The following is a 17,796-nucleotide window of genomic DNA, read 5'->3' on the forward strand; positions in this document are numbered from 1 at the left end:
TGGAATAGTTATGTAAATGTACGAAGGATATTGTTTCAGCCTCGGACAGGTTTGGGGCATCGAACACTTTGCAGCCACGCTGTTCGCCTTTGCCTTTCCTTACAACAGCCTGATTGTTACGACATGGTCAACCACATGTCCTCCGGCTGGTTTCTTTGGGTCTAATATGAACACTCCACCACCAGGGTCGGCTATGACTGCATAATATGATCCACCACCGGGGTCACAACTAGTTAGAGGGTTGACCCGGAACCTTTTATTTTTATGTCGGATTACGGGTGTAAGAAATTGATAGGCCTACTTAAAAGGCACAATTGAAGGTGATTATAAAAACTCCTCATTTACTGCAATTTAGGGAAATGTTCTATTCCTGGCCGCTTCGCATTATATTAGAGTATCTTCAATGGGAGTCCTTAGCCACAACCTTTGAGGACTCATTTAGTAGCTTTAGAGGAATATTCGAGTCAAACTCCGCCTGTGTAAGTTTATCTTACATTGTCGGTCCCAAGCGCGGATAAAGGAGGAGGGGGAGGGCGTCAGGTAGTCGACAGCCGGCACTCCTTGGTTACGTCGAATCCTTATGAAAATGAATCCAGAACGAAATCGCACTAAAGCTAGGACGTCACCCGTAAGTGGCGCGCTGTGTGGCCCGAGCACAATGATAAGTGAGTAAAGGTCGCTGTATCTCCATCGGCACCCGGATGCAGTGTTAAATGAGCAAGGGGGCCATAGAAACTTCTTTTCGAACGACTCCACTCAAAGTTGTTTGGGAGCATATGCTCCTATCAACTTTACACAGGACACACAAAAGAAGTACTTTGATCCTATTAGACGGGGGAGGGTGAAGAAGCTAGGACAAAATGGTAGAGTTCAAGAGAGTAGAATGCATTTAGGAACGTGGAATATAGGAACCTTAACGGGAAAATCTATGGAAGTAGTGGAAGTTATGGTAAGGATAAGGATAAATATTATGTGCCTACAAGAAACTAAGTGGGTTGGTCTTAAGGCAAAGGATCTAGAAAACTCAGGGTTTAAGCTTTGGTATTCGGGCACAAATAGAACGAGAAACGGTGTTGGCATCATCGTGGACAAGACCTTGACACAAGATGTTGTAGATGTCAAGAGGGTATGAGATAGAATCATGGCAATCAAGATTGTAATAGGACAAGAACTCATCAATGTGATTAGTGCGTACGCACCTCAAGTAGGGTTGGATACGAGTTCGAAGGAGAAATTTTGGGAAGACCTTGGAGACTTGGTGCAAGGAATTGCTCAGACGGAGAAGTTATTTATAGGAGGAGATTTAAATGGACACGTGGGCAGGGAGACAGGCAACTATGGAGGTTTTCATGGTGGCCATGGTTTTGGGGAGAGAAACGAGGATGGGGAAGCTATCTTGGATTTTGCAATGGCATATGATCTCTTCTTAGCCAACACCTTCTTTAAGAAGAGAGAAGAACATGTGATCACCTACAAGAGTGGGTCGTCAAAAACACAAATAGATTTTCTTCTAATGAGGAAAGGGGATCGTATAACTTGTAAGGATTGCAAAGTTATACCGGGGGAGAGCTTGGCTAATCAACATCACTTGTTGGTGATGGATGTACATATCAAAAGAGTGAGAAAAAAGAACAAGACTTGGAAGTGCCCAAGGACTAGATGGTGGAATCTAAAAATAGAAAAACAAGTCATTTTCAAAGAGAAAGTAATCACCCAGTGTGTGTGGGATAGAGAGGGGGAAGCTAGCCAAAGGTGGGATTCCATGGCTAGCTGTATCCGAAAAGTAGCAAAAGAGGTATTAAGAGAGTCCAAGGGCTTTGCTCCACACCAAAAGGAATCTTGGTGGTGGAATGAGGAGGTACAAACAAAGGTGAAGGCTAAGAAGGAATGTTGTAAAGCCTTATACAAGGATAGGACAGATGAAAATGGTGAAAGATATAGAATAGCGAAACAAGAGGCGAAGAAAGTTGTGAGAGAAGCTAAGTTAGCAGCTTATGACGATATGTATAAGCGACTAGATACCAAAGAAGGAGAGTTGGATATCTATAAACTAGCTAGAGCAAGGGAAAAGAAGACAAGGGACCTAAACCAAGTGAGGTGCATCAAGGATGAGGATAGAAAGGTTCTTACTACAGAGAATGCGGTCAAAGACAGATGGAGAGGTTATTTTCATAATCTTTTCAATGAAGGACATGAAAGGAGTACTTTTTTAGAGGAGTTGAGTAACTCAAAAGAGTGTAGAAACTACTCATTTTATCGTCGAATCAGGAAAGAAGAAGTGGTTGTAGCTTTGAAGAAGATGAAGCATAGAAAAGCAGTGGGCCCATCGATATACCGATTGAAGTGTGGAAAGCCTTGGGAGAGACAGGTATAGCATGGCTCACTGACCTTTTCAATAGGATTTTGAAAACGAAGAAGATGCCAAACGAGTGGCGAAAGAGCATTTTGGTGCCTATTTACAAGAATAAGGGCGACGTACAAAATTGCATGAACTATAAGGGTATTAAGCTAATGAGTCATACAATGAAGCTCTGGGAGAGAGTCATTGAGCATAGATTGAGGCAAGAAACACGGGTTTCAGACAACCAATTCGGGTTCATACTAGGGCGCTCAACCATGTAGCGGAGATGATGATGCTTCGTTGGATGTGTGGACACACGAGAAAGGATAAGATTAGGAATGAGGATATCCGAAGTAAAGTAAGAGTAGCCGAAATTGTAGGAAAGCTGAGAGAAAATCGGTTATGGTGGTTTGGACATATGTAAAGAAGGCCTACTAATGCTCCGGTTAGAAGATGCGACTACGGGACAGAGGTTCAGGGCCGAAGGGGTAGAGGAAGACCTAGGAAAACTTTGGAAGAGACTCTAAGAAAAGACTTAGAGTACTTGGATCTAACGGAAGACATGACACAGGACCGAGCACAATGGCGTTCTAAGATTCATATAGCCGACCCCACTCAGTGACTTGGATTTTTCAAGTCTCAAATCGAGAAGTTTTTCTCATTCGGGAAATTAATGGAACACTACCTCAACCTACATGCTCCACTCATAAAGCTTCAACATACAAGCTTCAACAAAAGAAAAATCCAAATAACTTAGTGAAGAAGGCTTTGGTGTATTTAACACAATACGTTGAAATGAAACAAAGTTTAGTTATTGATATCCCCGATAAGTTACAAATATGTACATATACATGAGTCAAAATAAACAAACAAAAGGGAGCATTCACAAAGGTTGCTTAGGAGAAGTCTCAGCAGTCGGTAGAGTCCCAGAAAGAGAAGGCACCGGAAGGGGATCATTCGGAGCCTCAGTACTAAACAGAACCCTAGAAGGAGGAGGCATCAGAGGTTGATCATTTGGAGCTTCATTACGCGGTACAGCCCCAGAAGACGAAGGCAATAAATGCCTTTGGAACAAACCCACAAACCTCTGATGATCATGTAAAATCTGACCATCAGATTCCTTCATCTGGTCAAGCTTCCTTTTCATGTTTGTAGCATAGTCATGTGCGAGCCGATGCAACTGTTTATTCTCATGCTTAAGCCCTCTAATCTCCTGTTTTAGACTCATCACTTCAGCCGCCAATGATTCAACTTGGCGGGTTCGAGCAAGTAGGCGTTGGGCCATATTAGACACAGAAGCTGCACACTAAACATTGAGAGCCAGAGAATCCTTAACAGCCAACTCATCAGACCATTTGGAAAGTAGTTTGTTATCTTTGGGAGTGAGAAGGTTCCTGGCCACCACCGTAGCGATCATATCATTCTTCATTACGGAATCCCCAACAATAAGAGGACCAGTAAGGGATAAGAAGGATGGGCACCTTATGTTGTCTGGAGAAAGCGTGGCTGCCTCTTCAACAAGGTTCAAGTCAAAACGACGGTCGGAGGGGCCAGACATTTTTAAAGGTGTTGAAGAGAGAAGAGGTCGGACAAATCAAGATCTTAGAAATGCAAGAAGGGAGCTTCTACTGGTGGAGATTCAAGTGTGGTTTGGAACTTAATGCCAGCCTCTATAAAAATTTGCACTTGACGGAGCTTCAGAAATCGAAGAGGCGCCTGCTCAGAAATCGAAAAGGCGTTTGCTTTCTCAAAAGTTGGGTTGCTTAGAGACTATGAGGGCCGATTTCAGAAATCGAAGAGACATTTGCTTTCTCAAAAGCTGGGCTGCTCAAAGACCAAGAAGGCCGATCGCAGAAATCGAAGAGGCGCTTGCTTTCTCAAAAGCTGGGCTGCTTAGAGACCACGAGGGCCGATCTCAAAAATCGAAGAGGCACCTGCTTTTTCAGCCTTGTCAGCACCTATCACATGCACACTCAACTTTGCGGAAATTACGGGCATTCTGTCGAAGATTTCTGGTGAAGTAGAAAGTACGTGAATGTTAGTGTTTAATCATCCACTTTCCACACGCAACATCAGCTCACGGGTACCACAGATAACTTTACCAAAGATCTCTGACAAAGTTTAGACACGTGAAGCTTGCAGTTCCCATTACATCGCTATGACCAAGAAGGGTAAAAGAATAGCAAAGAAACAGCACTAACAAAGTTTAGACACATAAATTTTGAAGGTCTAGCTACCATATTATTACCCACAAAGGTAAAGGAACAGGACCACTGCTAGATAATTGGAAAGTCCCTGTATGTCAACCTCTGTGCTCTGTGGCAAGGTAAACTAGTAAACAGGCCTAACCTTTACTCACATTCGAGAAAACACTCCCAACAAGATTGCTTGCTTCAAAATCGAAGAGGCACCGCCCTCCGAATCTCGAGAGCCAGACTCCCAACATGATTACTTTCTAAAAAATCGAAGAAACACCGCTCTCCAAATCTCGAGAGCCAGACTCCTAGCTGGATTGCTTTCTCAAAAATTGAAGAGGCACCGTTCTCCGAATCTCGAGAGACAGATCCCCGACATGACTGTTTGTTCGAAAACCGAAGAGGCACCGCTTTCTCAACTTCGAGAGCCAAATCTCCTTGGATAAAGCTTGTCTGTAATCTTCACACCGCTTTCTCAACTTCGAGAGCCAGATCTCCTTGGATAAAGCTTGTCTGTAATCTTCACACGTAACATCAGCTTTTCAGATACCACATACCACTTTTTCAAAGTGCTCTGACAGAGTTAAAACACATGAAGCTGGCAGCTCCCATTACGTGCTATGACCAAGCAAGGTAAAGGAATAACATTACTACTTGTTGTTAGGGAGACTTCTATATATGTCAACCTCCATCCTCAACGGACAGGCAGACCTGCAAAAATGTTCAACCCTTCCTCATATCTGAGAGGCCACTCCCAACGAAGCCTCTCGAAATACTCAGCTTTCTTTCCCCCCGAGAATACCTCTGCAAACAAGCTACACCAGAGCAAGAATATCTCATATCATCAGGGTTAAAAGCAAGAGTATCCCATATCATGTTTTTTCCCTGTCTTTTCCTTTGACCTTGTTCTTACCTGCAAGACAAGGAGAAAGAGAGCAATCAGCCAGCACTTGGAATTAAGCTTCCAGTCAGGAACTGACTGCTTGGAACCCCTTACCTGATTACTTACCTGACATTGCTCTCGAGTACTCATCTTCAACATCTTATGCTTCTAGAGAAGATACCACATCTGCCTGAGGAACATATAGGGCAAGTGAGAAGGATACAAGGAAGCATGTGGAGACAAGCGTAACAAAACACGTGCCGATACATCCACTACTTTGTCAACAACAAAAGTATCCCATATCAGCAGGGTTGAACGTACTCTAGATTTGATGGACTTGTTTTGACCCTCAAATTCTTCAGTCGGCCTTATACTCTGGAGGAAACCAGAAAACCCTCCAGTCCAGTTCAAGAATAAGCCTGTGGAAAGTTACTTCTTCAAAAGAAAAAGTATCTCATATCACCTCTTCTCATTTTCTTCTCTTTATCCTTCATGCTACCTGCAAGATAGGGAGAATGAGAACAATCAGCCGGAACTCGAAATCAAACTTCTGATCTGTGACTGATTGCTTGGAGCTCTGATTGCTTACCTTGTCTGTCACCTCTTTCAGCAGATCCCCTAGCTCGGCGACTTGGAGGACTCCTACTACATGGTTTGTATCGCGCTTGACCAAACCTGAAACTACAAGTAAGCTTCAAGTGAAATTGATACATTACCTTGTGCATCTCCACCAGTTAAAGATACCACCCTTGGATGGAGGAAGAGTACTTCCAGAGAAAATGCCACATCTACCTATGAGATAGATAAGGCAAGTGAAGACGATACCACACTTCGGTACTTAGAAGTTTTGTGATTACGAGATCACTCTCCCACAATATTTCCTAATGTCATTTGTACTAAATCATTCACTTGTACTCACTAAAGGAGAGCTTGAACCTATGTACTGTGTAAACCCCTCGGAATTAATGAGAACTCCTCTACTCCATGGACGTAGCCAATCTGGGTGAACCACATACATCTTGTGTTTGCTTTCCTGTCTCTACCCATTTACATACTTATCCACACTAATGACCGGAGCAATCTAGCGAAGATCACAAACTTAATACTTTCTGTTGTACCAAAGTCCTCACTGCTTTTGTGCATCAACAATCCGTAAGTCCTTACTTTTTTGCATTGGTAATGGATGAGTTAACATGACATATTTAAGATGATATTCCTTGGTGTATGCTTTTCGTAAACAATATAGTGTTGATAGATGAAACTCAGGAAGGGGTAAATGCGAAACTTAACCTTTGGAGATAAGTGTTGGAATCTAAAGGTCTTCGCGTAAGCCGATCAAAGACAGAATATATGGAGCGCAAGTTTAGTGCAAACAAAGGCCAAAATGAGTTCGGGGTGAGGATCGAAGATCAGGAAATACCAAAGAGCGACCGTTTTCGCTACCTAGGATCTATCTTGCAAAAGAACAGAGAATTTGATGGAGATCTCAACCATAGAATACAAGCTGGATGGATGAAGTGGAAGAGTGCATCCGGCGTGTTGTGTGACCGTCGTATTCCACTAAAGCTTAAGCGAAAATTTTATAGGACGACAATAAGGCTGGCGATGTTGTATGGCACAGAATGTTGGGCGGTGAAGCATCAACACGTAGGTGTAGCGGAGATGAGGATGCTTCGTTGGATGTGTGGGCACACGAGAAATGATGAGATTAGGAATGAGGATATCCGAGATAAAGTAGGAGTAGCTGAAATTGAAGGAAAGATGAGAGAAAATCGGTTACAGTGGTTTGGACATGTGCAAAGAAGGCCTACTGACCCTCCGGTTCGAAGATGTGACTACGGAATAGAGGTTCAGGGCCGAAGGGGTAGATGAAGACCTAAGAAAACTTTGGAAGAGACCCTAAGAAAAGACTTAGAGTACTTAGATCTATCGGAGGACATGACACAAAATCGAGCGCAATGGCGTTCTAGGATTCATATAGCCGACCCCACTTAGTGGGAAAAGACTTTGTTGTTGTTGTTGTTGTAGAGGAATATTCGAGTCCCTATATTTAGAGACTATACGGTTGTGTGGACTCTATTTAGGGTCTCCATTGGAGATGCTCTTAGGAACACCAACTATTTCTTTCAACAATTTATTGTCATGTGTTTAGGAAGAAATACTTTGAATTCTCCCATACCAACTAAACCAAAGAAATACGAGTGTTTGGTTTAATTTTAACACTAAATAAATGCAATATGTTGATCCTACAAACTACTTAGTCTATGTGGCACACAGACCGAAAAGTTAATAACCTAACTACGTCATTCGGTTAAATGCAGGTCATGCCAACTCGTCGGCCGAGCTCGACAGGGAGTGAATGAGTGTTGTGGCGTTGGGCGCACTGATGACTTCTAAATTTTGTGACTACAGCTAAGGAAGGAACACGTCTTAGCATTTGGGTTATAGAGCATGAAAACAAGGCTGCTAGTTACTATGAAGTTCAATACTAGATTCGGCTTTTAGTGTGCCGAATACTGAGCAATCTGATAACACCACAACTCGCTGAAGGGCTAATGGGATGCCTTTTTCCAACAAGGACTCAAAGAACCTTTGCTGACATAGACTTGGATAGGTAATCAACCAACCCAAAAGCAGTGTTGTTTATCCAAACTGAAGGTGTTTCTCGATTGTTTGACTCTACTGCTCCAGTGCTGTTTATCTAAACTAAATATGTCGTCGGTTGCCTTCACAATGTTGTTTATTCAAGTTGAAGATGTGTAGGTGGGAAAACAATAAAGTAAAATTTCTCAAGAGATTTGAGAGGATTCGCGTAGAGCGAGAGTTTGCGCATGGCATATTTGAAGTTTGCTTTGAAGAGGTTTTGAATGTTGCACTACCCTTTTCTATTTATAATGATAATTTACCACGAGACCGAAATAGAATCCCACTCGGAGTATAGTTATGACCTCTCCTACATTCTTTCTGAATGTATTTCGGCCATTCTTATCAGATTTAGGACTCTAAACCCAACCTTTTTGCTTTTTAGATTCAATCTTTGACTTCAATAGATACTCCTTGATTCTTGAAGCATCATTGACATCTGAATCAATCATGAAGACTCCTCATTGTATCAGGATTCAACTGACTTTATCCAGGCTTACAAGGAGTTTACTCCTGGGAGGACCCTTGGGCCGGGTTTTACTTGGGAATATTCCTTGTTCCTTGGGTCAAGCCCATGATCTCTCTCGAGTCAAAACTGTTAATTTGGGTCCAAATAGAAGGATTAGATGAATGAAGCTGTAGTGGGTGACAACCTTGGCCTTCCACATGCTAAACTCCTTTATGGAGTGAGTCATCGAGCACTCCACCGAGCCGTTGGTCGTCGTCTTGTATTTGTTTTTCAGAGATACATTCGAAGCCACTGAAATTTTCATGTGTTGTCGACTCCTTCGTTTTCTATTTTTTCTTTTGTTTGTCTATTTATTCATTTAGGTTTATGATATTTAGAATATTATAGATCCATATATATGCTGTATCAAAACACCAGGTAATTAATATAATTCTAACGGAATGATCAAATTGATATGGAGTAGTAAATATTATAGACGAAATTGGTCGATTTTAAAATTGAGAAAGCCAAACGAGAAGTTAGGTCAATTTCAAAAATACGTCAATTCTAAAAAATTTCATAAAAAGAAAGAAAATCCCAGTAGGGTCCCTGGATTTTAGACACGTCGTCAAACAATAATTCAGGTAGGTATTTGTATAATAATATAAGAGTAAATTGTAGCTATGGTCCCTGAACTTTACTCAAATTGGAGCAATGGTCCTTCAACTAAAAATCCATTACCATTGGTCCTTCAACTCATTAAAACGTGCAGCTATGGTCCCTCAACTAAAAATTCATTACCTTTGGTCCCTCAATTTTAATTCAACTGGAGAAATGGTCCCTTAACTTTATCCCAATTGTAGCTATGATCCTTCAAACATAACTCGTTTTGACAAATTTTTTTACGTAGTTGACGAAAATGATCATAATTACACACTTTGATGAGTTGAGGGACCCTAATTAAGTAAATGGTTATTCCAACATAACATATTTTGACAAAATTTTGAAGAAATTAATGAAAAAGACTATAGCTACACATTTTGATAAGTTGAGGGACCAATGGTAATGGATTTTTAGTTGAGGGACCATTGCTCCAATTTAAGTAAAGTTAAGGACCATTACTACAATTTACTCATAATATAACTATATATAACAGTGCGCCGACGCAAAACGTCCGTTTGCTTCGTGGAAACTACAGTGGAGGACTAACTAGGTTTTTTCTCTCTCTAAATTATTCACAAAGGAGCGGTCGGTCTACTTCCCCGCTCCTCTTTCGATTTTCCCCTCTCATTCATATTTTTCGTCCAATGCCATTAATCCTATATTTTCTCGCCTCCCAAACAGATCTCTCAGCCTGTCCGCTTCAGAAATTCGGGTTTTTCTCCCGAATTGAGGCTCCAATTTTCAATGCAAGTCCTCAATTCTGACGAAGCTGCCCCCGAAAACCCTAAGGAACCAGAGCAATCAGAAGCTGAAGCCTCCAATCCGACTGTCAAAGAGGAAGACGGCGGAGCCGCTGCCGACGGCGATGACGACGACTCGAGGGTTGTCGATATTTCCGGCAAAAGCTTGGACTTTTCGATCAGGGAGAATTCTGAGGATGCCGGGGCTTTGTATTTGTATAAAAACGTGTTTAATTTATTGCCGAAGTCGATTACCTCTCACAAGCGGCTGAGAACGCTGAAGTTCTTTGGGAATGAGATTAATTTATTTTCGCCGTCTGCGGCGATGGAGTTTGAGAGCTTGGAATGCTTGCAAGTGAGGATGTCGTCGCCGGAGTTTGGTGGGTTGCCGTTGGATAAATTGAGTGGCTTGAAGGAGCTTGAGCTTTCCAAAGTGCCGCCGAGGCCTTCGGGGTTTCAGATATTGAGCGAGATTGCTCGGCTCAAGAGCCTCACCAAGCTCTCTGTTTGTCACTTCTCTATAAGGTAAGCAATTTTTTTTTCCTGCTTAAAGACAACGCTGATTGCTGTGTTTTTCATTGGAATGCTTTTGATTCGAGTTTTTTTAGTGATGTAGACTGCATAGGCAGTGATATTGGTCATATATTATCAAATTTTGTACTTTCGAGCGGTTTTGCCTAGTATAAGATGAGCCCTCATGAAGTTGATCTCCTAATTGGTTTCAGCATTTGTGTGCTTTAGCTAGTGAGTGAGCTTGAATGCGTTCGGAAGGAGTGATGGTCGAGGTTCGAGGATCATAGGCTGGATGAAGAAGTAGATGACTTCATTAATTACTTGGGTTTTTACCCCTAGACCTTTCGTGTCTTTCTCTTAAGAGATTATATAAAGTTTTAAACTTTGTATGTGATCAATGTTCCAACATTCTGCGATTCTTTTTCTATGAACTTGTTGATATGCAACTGCTAACAAACACTAAAGTAACATCAAGAAGAGAAATCAAAACTAATGAGCATTTACGTTGAGAGCTTAATATTAGGGAAAGAACGATGCACATCCAAAATGTAGTACAGGTGTTGCTATGCAAGTTTAATGTACTGGTAACATGGTATCCTCAAGATTATTTGTTGTATTTATGGTATTTTTATGGGCCTTGAGCAAAAGAAGTATGAAATGTGTCAAAGGTAATTAGGGATCATTTGAGAAAAATTCTTATTTAATAGTAGATCTTTCGGATAAAACACTGATGGGAGTTTTGTTTGTGTTCTTGAATTTAAGGATCTGGTAATCTCGTTAATTATCTCTATTTGGTTAGCTATTGAGTGAAATTCTGGTTTTTATTATCATTAATGTTGTTAGCAATTTTCATGTATTTGGGCAATTAGGCCTCTATTACATCATAATTAATGGTTTCTTCATTTCCATAGAATGTAAAAATAGTTACCGACTTTAACTTATCCACTTTATGGCTTGTTTACTGCAGATACCTTCCTCCAGAAATTGGCTGCTTAAACACTTTGGAATATCTAGATCTTTCATTCAACAAGATAAAAAGTTTGCCTGCTGAGATCAGTAATTTAAATGCCTTGATATCATTAAAAGTTGCTAATAATAAATTGGTGGAATTGCCTTCGACTTTGTCCTCTTTGCAGAGGTTGGAGACAATGGACCTGTCCAATAATAGATTGACATCACTAGGATATCTTGAACTTGACTTGATGCACAACCTCCAGATTTTAAATCTTCAGGTACTTACATACAATCGCAAACTAGGATTATTGTAGTCAAGTATTCCTTTTTCAGTGCTTGTATTCTTATATCTATAATTTACAATAATGACATTCCAAAGTTTAATTCATTGGATCAAGATTTTATTTCATTTCTGAACTTATCCTTAATAACTTGCTGAAATTCATATTCTACTGCTACTTTCTTCATGATGGCTTTGTGCTTATTCATTTTGTGCCGAACCACTTAAACTATCTTTGGACAGGTTTTAGGCTATCATGTTTCTTACAACCATGGTGCACATACTTTTTTAATTCATTTTGTTTTGACTTCTGCAAACAGTGTATAAGTTCACTTGCAAAATCATGTGGTTTGCTTGTAGAAGAGAAAGATGACCACATGCACCTATTTGTTAATTAGGTTTTTGGTTTCTTTTATTCTGAATTGTATATGTAGTTTCAACTTCCTTTTAGAATAAACGTTCTTTAGTTGTTGTTTTATGTGATATCTGATATGAAAATCTAACGTGGTTTATTTCATACTCTCTTATGGTTCAGTACAACAAGCTTCTCACTTTCTGTCAAATACCCTCATGGATATGCTGCAATTTAGAAGGAAATGGGAAGGACACACTCGGTGATGATTCTACCAGTTCCTCTGTAGAAATGGAAGTATATGAAACCCCCCTTGGGAACAATAATGAAAGTCTATTTCGCAGAGGTAAGGCTGTGGAATTACACATGTACTTTATTTAGTCTTCAGTTTTAGTTAGTCAACGCTCTCTCCTTGATTCTCTCTATTATATATATATATATATATATATATATATATATATATATTGGTATGTGATTTGTATCATACTCTGAATGTTTGTACAGGCTTTCATCATAGCTCAGCAAGTTTAATTTTCGCACATTCAACGAACAGTAGGTGCTGTGCAACTCGGAGGTCAGGTAGGTGGAGGAAGCAAGGGTACAGTTTGCAGCAGAGAGCTCGTCAAGAACGCTTAAACAACAGTAGAAAGTTGAAAGGTCTTGATCCTTCCAAGCGGTTACACGTGCAGGAAGATGAAGAAAGCAAACCAGGCAACCAAGATCTTCTTGCTTCTGAATCTTATCCTGAAGGTGCATCAGACATTATCAATCTGGACGATTATGGTGATCAAGATGTACTATCTAGGGAAGTGCAAAGTGAAAATATTGTGTGCCATGATGTGAGCTCAAAGGAGCATTTTGTAGGAAATTGCTCATCTGTGAGTCCAGACTCTAGCACAGTAGATGAAAGTGATGAAAAGGATTGTTGTGAGTTTGATGCATCGTCGGCCTCCAATCAACAGGTTTATGGTGAGGAAGATGAAGGTTCATCTTCAGATACATCAAAAAGTATTTGTCAACCCAAAAGGCACCCTGATGGGAACCTTGATAATCCGAGACGGCCCAAACATCCTAGATACTGTCCTGATAGTTCAAACTTGTCTCGGAAATATAATGACTTCTCGGTTTGCAGCACTGAGGACCATCTTTCTGATGGCTTTTATGATGCAGGGCGTGACAGGCCATTCATGCCACTAGAACTTTATGAGGAAAAATTCCACCTTGACTCACGTGAAGTCATTCTTGTGGACAGGTTGTAATTTTATGCAAGTCTTTTATGTTCATGCGTATTTGCTGTCCTCCTCATGGTTTTTAACTGATAATGGTTGTGTTGTTTAATTTATCTTCAGGCAATGGGATAAAGAGTTGGATGTTATTTTATGTTCTGCCCAAGAATTGGTGAATCGTTTAAATACAGATGGAAATAAGGCTGATATGCTGCAGATTGCATCATTGCTTGCTCTGTTTGTATCAGATCACTTTGGGGGAAGTGATAGGAGTGCTCTTGTTGAATGGGCACGAAAAGCTAATCCTCTTTCAGACTACAGGAAGCCTTTTGTTTGCACCTGCCCAACTGGAAACAAGGGCTTTATTAGTTTGTCCTCTAAACCAGTTTTAAAGAATGTTGAAGATATCGTTTTTTCTGATCTCTGTGAGAAATCCCTTCGTTCTATTAAAGCACGACGAAAATCCATCGTAGTTCCCATTGGAACCTTGCAGTTTGGTGTGTGTCGGCATAGAGCATTGCTATTGAAGGTGATTCTGTATTAAATTTATCATTTATTATTTGTACTGATGTCTGTTAGTTTGGTGTGTGTCGGCATAGAGCATTGCTATTGAAGGTGATTCTGTATTAAAATTATCATTTATTATTTGTACTGATGTCTGTTAATTTCCAATAGGTTTTAATTAGGTATCCTAATATGATGAAACTTAATTTCTCTGTAGTATCTATGTGATTGGGTGGAGCCTCGGGTACCTTGTGAGCTTGTTAGGGGTTACATGGATTTCATGCCACATGCGTGGAATATTGTATCAATCAAGAGAGGTGCCTTAGAGATTCGAATGGTGGTGGATGCATGTCGTCCGCGTGATATAAGAGTAGAGACTGATCCTGAATATTATTGCAGGTCAGTATATCATGTAAATGATCTCGGTAATTCTTCACTATTGAAGATGCTCTGGATACCGGAAAATGTTTTTTTAGAGCTTATTTGTGTTCTGGCTCACTGTATTGCAATGCCATTTAATTTTGTTTTTGTAGGTTTAGCATGAAACGCTTGGTAACCCTGTAAATTGCTAGGAATTGTTGCGTGATGCCTGTTCATATAACTTTTATAAAGTACACGTCTGCATTATGGCTTATGGTTCATCTTATCCCCTCCTTTTCTGTTGTTCCATGATCTGTGATGTCACTTATGGTTTGATTATCAATTTGCCTACGTTCAGAATGTGTCTATTTTGAGTGGAGAATCATTGTATCAATGTTGCATTTAGATGCAGTGATTAGGATTTGGCAGTAATTGTTTTGTACTTCATTTGTGACAGTATCTTGTTACTATTTTTTCCTTTTGTAGGACCTTCATATCTCAAATTTTAGTTTAGATATTTCTTTTGGTTTGATTTTTGAACTGCTGTACACATATTGCCTGCTTGGCTAATAAACATATTGTGATTTTCGAATATATATTTTATTACATACCAAAAACATGGCATTACAGGATATTTATTGCTGAGACTTTGTGTGTATCTTCACTTTGTGATGGCAGGTATATTCCTCTCAGCCGGACCAAAGTTTATCTTCCAATTCGAAGCAGCCCTGCTCCTACCTCCTTCCCTTCTATGCCCTCTTGTGATGAAACTCTAAAAAACTCCGTTACTTCTCTTGTCCGGCACAAATATGGATCAAATGAGGCAGCAGGAAAGGTGTGTTTCTTGAAGTTCAATCGGTTATCAGGCTGGAAAACTTTGGAGTTATTTTCAGGCCTTTAGTAGTTTGGCTGTGCTGGCAATTATTTGATAGGTCTGAAAGTTCCTAGGCTTGTTACTACAATTAATGATCTAAATCTTCCTTTTGTTTGCTTGTGGATGCTGCAGATGCGTACTTCCGTGGTATATGGAAATTCAACGGATGAAATTAGGAACTTTGACTACAACTGTTTAGGGGAAATAAGGATTTTAGGTGCTTTGAAACACCCTTGCATAGTGGAAATGTATGGACATCAGATATCTTCCAAGTGGGTTCCTTCTGGGGATGGTAGTCCTGAGCATCGTATATTGCAGTCTATAATTTGGATGGAGGACATAAAAGGGGGTTCCTTACAGGTGAATTTAACTATAGATTGTAAAGTTTCAGGTTTCATTTTGCTTGGTCGGTTTTATTTTATTTTATTTTTTAATTTTCATCTCCATCATCTGACAGAATTATATGGAAAAGCTATCAAAAGCTGGTGAGAAGCATCTTCCAGTGGAGTTAGCTTTGTGCATCGCTAAAAATGTTGCATGTGCATTGGTGGAGCTGCATTCAAAGCACATTATTCACCGGGATGTAAAAAGTGCAAACATTTTGATTGATCTGGATAGGAAGAGAGCTGATGGAACACATGTTGTGAAGCTCTGTGATTTTGATAGGGCAGTTCCCCTTCGATCTTACTTGCATACATGCTGCATCGCCCACATAGGAATACCTCCTACTAATGTTTGTGCTGGAACACCTCGCTGGATGGCCCCAGAGGTTTTGCGAGCAGTGCATGAACGAAATATATATGGATTGGTAAGTTTTTCATCCGGTCAGTTTGTCACATATCTGTCGATCCCTGATATATTTTCTGCTCTATATCTCTTTTCCATCTGTTTGGTAGTTAACTGTTTGTGCACAGAATGCTATAATAGGCGTACAAATGTTCATTTACTTTGTTCATTAGGTTATAGACAAGTTTTCTTTTGAAATATAGACAAGTTTTCTTTTGAAATATAGCATCCAGTTAATATAATCGAGCATATCTTTTGTTGACAAGCAATTGTATTAAGCTAGGACAATGAGTGTTATCATGGCTAGGACAACCACAAATAGCACTGCGAGAAATCCATCTATGTAAAAACATACATTCCCATTGGAGTTTGAGATAGTTCCAAGGGTTCCAACCTCAATATTTCTTCTATCTTAAATTTGTGTCGCTTTTTTTTTTTTTTTTTGTGTTGGTAAGTTTGTTTCCCTTTTGGTAACAGGAAATTGATATCTGGTCGTTTGGGTGCTTGCTGTTGGAAATGTTGACTCTGCAAATTCCGTACTTCGGGGTACCTGAATTGGAGATTCATGAACTTCTGACGGTACTCCTCTTGTTTTATCTTTATTCATATGAAGAATTTTGTATGATTGTTAGAGAATGTGAAATATGACTGAATAGTGGGATTATTTTGTAAGATTTTGAGGTGTCCATACTTTCGGTGAGGCATATATTGTATGCGTGGAATACATCACTAATTGTTGTTTGTTGAAACCGAATTTGGAAATATCCTGTCAGTGAAGTGAGGAAGTGAATATGTTATTCTCATATGATATCACTTCATTATTCCATGGCCTAAGTTGGCTTTGTCATTAAGACTCAACATGCACGTAGAGTATGTTAGCTAATTGTTTTAGGTTGCCTCTGTCTTATCTTTTAATGAAATTGTAGTTTGAATGTTTTGTAACCTCGGAAGTAATCTGCTTGTTTGGTGTGTGCAGAGGGGAAAACGACCCAAGTTAACAGATGACCTGGAGGCGTTTCGGTCGTTGAATGAGCCAGTAATGACTCAAGCAGGCGCGGAACTTGAGGGAACAGAGGCTGACTTAGACACACTGAGATTTCTTGTTGACTTGTTCTACCAATGTACGGAGGAGAATCCGGAGAATCGTCCAACGGCTGACAACCTCTACGAATTGATACTGGAACACAGCAAAACTCTTACAAACTCGGAAACTTAGAAATCCTAGGTTGAACTGTTGAGTGGTAATAATCTATGTCCCAATGATGTATTCCTATAATATTTATTTCTTTTGGGCCTAAAATGTTTGGGATTGCCCTGGAATCATTGTAGTCGGCTGTAAGAGTAGGGTTTGTAATTTAGTTAAGATGTGTAATTTTCTCGGTAGTTATTTACGACGCTTAGTTATCAGTGTATTGTTTCCAGACTGTAAGTTGAACAGGAACTCATTAAAGCCTCCAATTTTTGATACATTTTGAGTTTGGTGTTTGGCTGCTCGCATCAATGTACATAATGTGCGCGTTAGGAATTCAGTTGCTCTGGCTAATCTGCAACTAGTTAGCAGTAGGTTCTCATCATCTTACGGTATCCGAGAAAGCTTGTTGGTGCTTCGTGTGGTGATTCGGATCCTGATTCGGAAAGGACTTCTAATTTAAGCCTTGTTACAAGTCTACCAAATATTTTATAACAAATTACAATTTCTGTTGAAAAAGCACTTTGAAAAGCTATATGCCCCCTTGACGAGTGATTTTGCAAAAGCACTTTAAAATCACTTATCCTATGTCTCATCACACTCCCAAACTGGCTCGAAGCTTCTTAAAAGGCATCCAAATAATAGTAACAAAAATAAAATGAGAGAGCATCTCCCTTCCTTCTTCTCTCAAATCAAACACACATAGGCCTAGTTGCTAGAGACAAGACTGGGAGAAATAAAGTATGTTGACGTCATGAGCAAACTGTGAAGCATCATCCTTTGCTGAGATTATTATGGACTGGTTCGCACCCAAAACCAATGCATGAACATGATCACCAATTGAA

The 17,796-nt window shown here is 40.1% G+C and overlaps 1 pseudogene; it reads left to right on the forward strand.

Annotated features, from left to right (window-relative positions):
- Nucleotides 1-9,678: 9,678 nt before the first annotated feature.
- LOC126595912 (uncharacterized) lies at nt 9,679-17,229 on the forward strand (annotated as a pseudogene).
- Nucleotides 17,230-17,796: the final 567 nt, after the last annotated feature.

The sequence above is a fragment of the Malus sylvestris genome, chromosome 13 (genome assembly GCF_916048215.2).
Source record: "Malus sylvestris chromosome 13, drMalSylv7.2, whole genome shotgun sequence".
Taxonomy (NCBI): domain Eukaryota; kingdom Viridiplantae; phylum Streptophyta; class Magnoliopsida; order Rosales; family Rosaceae; genus Malus; species Malus sylvestris.